We start from the raw sequence: 7,461 nt of genomic DNA on the forward strand, positions 1-7,461 counted from the left end.
AATCAGTGCACAGCAAGCTGCTCGATCTGCTGATCTATCCCAGTCGACTAGAGCCAACACTTTCATTTTGACGACGCCTAGATGACCGGCATGTAGCTCCTCCAACACTTCAGCTCTCAGCTTGCATGGTGCAACAACGCTCCATCCCACGTACAGCAAGCCCCATCAAGGACAATTGCATTCTGACAGTAGTAAAAATGAAGGAAACAGGAATTTCCACTGCACATTCCAGCTATGCTGGGTGGCCATGCAGACCTGAGACAGTGTGGAGCCTTTTTCTGGTTTCCCTTTGGATCATCCCTGCCATATGCATGAGGGAGAATATGTCAAGAACATACTTGAATCACAGAGGGCACTTGAACATTCCAATACATAAAAGCATACTCACATCTCAACATTTAACCTCCTCGATTATAGATCCCTCAATACCCTCACCCAACAGATGACCATCAGTCTCAGTCTGGAATGCTGCACGTCTGCTAGCATCAACAACAACTTGCATCCATATATGCAGTCCTGATGAAGGATCTCAGCCTGAAACGTCGACTGTTTACTCTTTTCCCTACCTGCTGCCTGGACTGCTGAGTTCCTCCGTCACTTTGAGTGTGTTGCTTTGGACTTCCAGCATCTGCAGATTTTCTCTTGTTTGCATTTATATAGCATCACAGGTGTGATGAAGCACTCTAAGATGCTTCATAGGAGTGTTATCAAACAAAACCTACTAACCCACATGGAGAGAAATTAAGACAGATGAAAATTTCCTTAGAATTATTTTTGGGTTTCTACTATAGTGTTTCCCATAAAATAGTAAGTTGTTTCTTGATTTCCTCCTGACTGGAAGGTGTTAAATTAAATAGTGTAGAAACTGAATACCCTATAGCATTAGCCCTCTACCCTAACGAGGTGACGCATCCAGCCGCCTGTCCCACCTTACCCTCCCAGCCACTCCCAGATCTTGCCCCTTCCCTCTTGGCTGTATATTGGGCCTCTAACCTCCCTCCAGGCTCCTGATAGCCTCTAGTTTCTTGCCTGCCTGCACCAGAGGACTTCAGCTTCTCATCCGACCAAACAAGAGAGAATCTGCAGAAGCTGGAAATCCAAGCAACACACACAAAATGCTGGAGGAACTCAGCAGGCCAGGCAGCATCTTCGGCAGGACTGGAGAAAAAATGCTGAGGAATAGATTTGAAAGGTGGGGGTAGGGGAGAGAGAAACACCAGGTGATAGGTGAAACTTGAAGAGGGAGGGATGAAGCAAAGAGCTAGGAAATTGATTGGTGAAAGAGACAGAAGGCTATGGAAGAAAGAAAAAAGGGGGGGAAATGGAATCCTCCCCCCTCCCCATTTTCTTTCTTCCATGGCCTCATCAGGAAACTACAGTCAGTGTGGGTCATAAATAACATATCTCCCTCACCAGCACAGCTCAAGGCTACTAGGCTCACTCTACAGCAGCAACTGTATGGCTAGACACAGCGCAAACACCATCTATAAACTCGCCTGTGCCACAACTGATTTCAGCAGAATCTCAGATGGTGTGAGGCGGATCATCTAGTTGAGTGGTATCGCAACAACAACCTTGCACTCAACGGGGAAGTCAAGGGAACACACGCCAGTCCTCACCAAGGGAAGGATGAGTAGTTTCAAGTTCCCGTGCGTCAACATCTCTAAAGGTCTATCCTGGGCCTAACATATTAATGCAATTACAAAGAAGGCATGACAGTGGCTATATTTCATTAGGAATATGAGGAGACTTGGTATGTCACACTTAACCCATAACCACTGGTTGTAGTCCAACCCAACTTCAGTGGAAAAAAGCCTGCTTGCAATTACCCTACGTATACCCCTCATAATTCTGCATATCTCTATCAAATCTCCCCTCAGTCTTCTACGTTCCGAGGAATAAAGTCCTAACATTCATTTTCCTTATAACTCAGGTCCTCCAGACCTGGCAACAGCCTTGTAAATCTCCTCTGCACTCTTTCACCCTTGTTTACATCTTTCCTAAAAGGTAGGTGACTAAAACTGCATACAATACTCCAAATTAGGCCTCATCAATGTCTTATACAACTTCAGCGTAACATCCCAACTCCTATAATCAATACTTTGATTTAAGAAGGCCAATGTGCCAAAGGTTTTCTTTACAACCCTATCTACCTGTGACACCATTTTCAATGAATTATGAACCTGCATTCCCAGATCCCTTTGTTCTACTGCACTCCTCAGTGCCCTACTGTTCACTATGTACCCTGGTTGGTCCTACTGAACTGTAAAATCTCGCAGTTGTCTGCAGTAAATTCCATCTGCCAGCTTTCTACCCATTTTTCCAGCTGGTCCAGATCCCGCTGCAAGCTCTGATAGTCTTCCTCTCTGTCCACTACCTCCCCAGTCTTGGTGTTATCCTCAAATATGCTAATCCAATTAGCCATATTATCTTCCTGATCATTGATATAAATGACAAACAACAACAGACCCAGCACCGATTCAATAGACAACAGACAATAGGTGCAGGAGTAGGCCGTTCGGCCCTTCGAGCCAGCACCGCCATTCACTGTGATCATGGCTGATCAACCACAATCAGTATCCAGTTCCTGCCTTATCCCCATAACCTTTGATTCTGCTATCTTTAAGAGCTCTATCCATCTCTTTCTTGAAAGCATCCAGAGACTTGGCCTCCACAGCCTTCTGGGGCAGAGCATTCCATATATCCACCACTCTCTGGGTGAAAAAGTTTTTCCTCAACTCCGTTCTAAATGGCCTACCCCTTATTCTTAAACTGTGGCCTCTGGTTCTGCACTCACCCATCAGCAGGAACATGTTTCCAGCCTGCAGCGTGTCCAATCCCTTAATAATCTTATATGTTTCAATAAGATCCCCTCTCAGCCTTCTAAATTCCAGAGTATACAAGCCCAGTCGCTCTAATCTTTCAACATATGACAGTCCCACCATCCCAGGAATTAACCTTGTGAACCTACGCTGCACTCCCTCAATAGCAAGAATGTCCTTCCTCAAATTTGGAGACCAAAACTGCACACAGTACTCCAGGTGTGGTCTCACCAGGGTCCTGTACAGCTGCAGAAGGACCTCCTTGCTCTTATACTCAATTCCCCTTGTTATGAAGGCCAGCATGCCATTAACTTTCTTCACTGCCTGCTGTACTTGCATGCTTGCTTTCAGTGACTGATTCCTGCAGCACTCCACTTGTCACAGGCCTCCAGTCAGAGAGGCAACCGTTTGCTAGCACACCTGGCTTCTCCCACAAGGCCAATGTCTAATCCAATTTAACACGTCATTCTGAATGCCGAGCAACTGAACCTTCTTGACCAATATTCTATCAACTCCTTCACCTGCCAGCATACAGTCCCTCGATGCATCGATTTTCCTGATTCTTTTTTAAAATTCATTTATACAATTTGGATAGCCCTGGAAGGATCATATTTACTGCCGAAGGAGGCGATCCATCCCTTTTTGCTGTTTTAATAAAACAGAATGCCTCATTAGGCTATTTCAGAAGGCAGTTGCTTTAGCTTGGAGTCGCCTACGGGCCAGACAGGGTAAAGAGAGTAGATTTTTTTCTCTTGTGAACATCTTTGAAGCAGATGGAGCAGGAAGCCAATCCTCCATTGCTGAGACTCTATTTCCAAATGTAATTCCAGATTACCTAACTGAGTTAATTTCACCAAGTGTCATCAGGGGATTGAACCAACTGATTGACAGGAAGCTCCTTAACCTCATTTACTGAATTCCACCAAAACCTGTCCAACTGGGAGAAAATTAGTTAAGACTCACAAACTAGATTAATGTCCTTTAATAGTTTTATGCTTTTATAAATACTATACAAATACCATCCTTTATATCTTCCAGATGTTTCCACTTAACTTTAAGTATCACTTACTTTAACTTAAGATGATTTGAGACACTAGTAGTCAATTGGAATAGTCTATTCCCACATCAAGTCTATCCACAGTTCCTTGCTAAAGTTTGCCTTGAATTTTTTTTTAACAAATATTACACTCCATGGTAATTTGATTGACACGATCCCTGGTTATCTGTGATACCTTAATGTTACCACCTTTTTCTTAATCTTACCTGCTTGCTGTGAGTCTGACATGATTCCCTCTCAATCCCACATCAGTGAATTAGCCCAGTATCCTCTCAAGGGAAGGCCCTTCTATTCATCAGTAAAGGAAAGCAACACACAAAAGATAGACTACAGGTAAACTACAACTCAAAACTGAAAATATTCAGCCAGTCAGACAGCGTAGGTGGAAAGAGACACAGTTAATGTTTCAGATCAAAGATCCTTCAGAAGACCTGGAAAGGAGAGAGAAATCTTCTCTGCACCATCTCTAGTGTAATCACATCATTGTTGTAGTGTAGTGGTCAGAGCTGTGGTCTAACTAGTATTGTACTGTTGTAGACTAATCACCTTGCTCTTGAATTCTACAGCCCAGCTAATGAAATGGATAGTTTTTTGATTTGTCTTGCTACCTTCTAGTAGCTGTGCACATACATTATAAGGTATCACTATTCTTCCACGCCTGCTCTATATTTTCCTGCTTTTTGACCATTTCTCTCCTCTTTGCACCACCTCGAATGCATTACCTCACATTCTTCTGGATTAAATTCCATTTTCCACTTTGTCTGTCCAATTGAAGAAACAAACTATTTGCACCTCCAGTCCAATCATTTCCTCCTCGTGTTGCCAATTTTTGTCACCTGTATTACTCAGCTTACTGTATGTAGTGGGTGGCAGGGTGGAGATACGTCTCTACCAAAGGAGGTATAAGGCACTCCTTCCCACTGCAAGCCTGTAGGTCACCCTTGGGCAAAGTGTAGCACCTGCTTAGCTCCCTGATCAGGATCACGTGAAGCCATGGGAGCAGGTGGTGGACGGTCATATGAGCAGCTGGCGTATATCATAAGTCCTGGTTATGTGACAACTGGCACTAGGCAGATAATCTTTGAAGAGTATTGATAGTGGCCCCATGGGGTCAACTGTCTTGTGATGACATCGCCCAGAAGAAGGCAATGACAACGTACTTCTTTAGAAAAATATGCCAAAGACCATGATCGCCCACATCATATGACACGGCACATAATGAAGAAGATGACTGTATATAGGTCTAAATTGCACAGAACATAAAAAGCAAGAGACTGCACACTAATCCCTAGGAAACTTTGCTGGTAACACAATTCTAATCAGAATATCACCCATTAAACTTTAAATTCCTGGGTGTCACTATCTGAGAGGACCTGCCCTGCACCCATCATATAAATATAATTACAAAGAAAGCACGACAGTGCCTCTATGTGATCAGGAGTCCACGGAGATTAGACATGTCATCAGAAATTTTGGCAAACTTTTACAGATGTGTGCTGACTGGCTGCATCACAGCCTGGTACGGAAACACCAAAGCCTTTGAGTGGAAAATCCTGTAAAAGGCAGTGGATTCGGCCCAGTAATCATGGGTAAAACCCTCCCACCCATTGAACACATCTACATGAAACATTGCCGTAGAAAAGCAGCATCCATCATCAAAGATCCTCACCACCCAGGCCATGCTCTTTTCTCGCTGTTGCCATCCGGTAGAAGGTACAAGTGCCCCAGGACTCTCACCATCAGGTTCGAGAACAGTTACTGCCCTTCAACCATCAGGCTCTTGGATAGCTACACCCATTTAAGTACTCTTTTATCTTGCTATTTCATGCTCGCAATTTATTGGTTTTTTTTCTGTATTTGTGCAGTTTGTTTACAGTTTACAGTTAGTTCCTGATGTTTACTGTTTACAGATCTTGTTTACAGTTGCCAAGTATGCCTGCAGAAAGAGGATTTCAGGGCTGGATGTGGTGACATGTATGTACTTTGATTATAAATTTTACTTTGAACTTTAACCACAACCCTCTGCTCCTTGCCACCTGCTAGATTCATTCCGCTAGTCTCGCTTCTCTGGCCATTTACATATATCCTTTTACATTCTCATACTCTTTTTCTTACTCCATCACCATGTGTCCATCATAATCATTGCATATAATATCTAACTAACTCCACATCTTGATTTCTTCCTCCCCAGAAAAGTTAACAGTCACATCTTCCACAGCGTAAATGCCAGACTTCATACTCCGTAGCGCTCACCTTTGTAGTTTCCATAAACTAACAACACAAGCAGAGAAGTGAATAAAACTGAAATTAGTGCTAATATTTTTGAATGCCATTTTATTTGATTTCCAACCTGATTTGCATAAACCCAAGCTAATGTGAAAGAATGAGAATCACAGTAGCTTGTCCACTGTTTAAAAAAGAAACAAATACCTATCATTGAATGATTATAGTTATTAGTCAATTCTGGGAACTGGTCATTGTTTGAAACATTTTTAGTGTTGCAAGAGGATGTTGTGTGGTCACTGCAGCCAAAAAAGTGAATATTTTTAACACCTGCACTGGTAACTGAGCACAAGCAATAGCGTTTAAATGTCAGATAAAGTCAGATTGTAAGAGCAAGCGATCTGATAACCATTCTCACGCAAATACACCACAACCCTGACACTGGATTTCATCCTCTTTGGCATGTTAAACATGCCATCTTTCACCTTCTTCTTCCTCTTGGAATTAAGGCACCCGGTTCTGTGGCCTCTGAGTTGGTCGATAAGACTATGTTTGGATGCACATGGAACAGAAGTTGATTGATTTGGAGAGCAGTTTGGGAGGAAATGCCAGGTTTCCCAACAAATGGGTCAGATGTTCTCACTTCTGCTTGGATACTCCTTGCCCATCTAAGTATTCATGAGTGAGGGATTCCCATGAACTGATGGACATGTCATGTTCTTTCAAAGAAGCTTCAGTCCTGGCAAAAGGTCTCTGGCTATCCACTCAATCTATGCCTCTTATCAGCTTCAGTCCAAATCTTAGGTGCTGTCTGTGTGGAGTTTGCATGCTTTCCTTGTTGGCTTCATGAGTTTCTTTCAGGAGTGGGGCAATGGGATGAGACAAGTATGGGCAACTAGGAGAGGCAGAGTTGGATGGGGGGGCAGAGTGGAGGAATAGGAAGGCTGCAGGGTAACAGAGAACAGCAAAATAGAGAAATGAATGGAGTGAAATTAAAAGTAATTCAATTCATTGTATGAAGTGTGCAATTAAGTTTTCATTCATCTTTGCATCTGAGCACAAATGTTGCCCCTGCTTCAGCACTCAGTTTCTCAGAAGTCATTGACCAACCAGAAATCTCTCTGAAGTCAGGAAGATCAGCTGCTCTTTGTTTCCACAGATGGCAGCCAGTCACTAGAGTGGAAACCACAGTGCTCTGAAATATACCTAAACCTCAGGCAAATTGTGCTGTGGAACCACCTCTTCAGAAGCATTGAAAGTGCAACAGAAGAACCTGCAGATGCTTCAACTAACCAAGCACGTCACAGCAGCATTAGTGGGGTGAGAAGGGCAATGAATGTTTCAGGTTAATAAGCTCTC

Source organism: Mobula hypostoma, chromosome 12 (assembly GCF_963921235.1).
Source record: "Mobula hypostoma chromosome 12, sMobHyp1.1, whole genome shotgun sequence".
NCBI lineage: Eukaryota > Metazoa > Chordata > Chondrichthyes > Myliobatiformes > Myliobatidae > Mobula > Mobula hypostoma.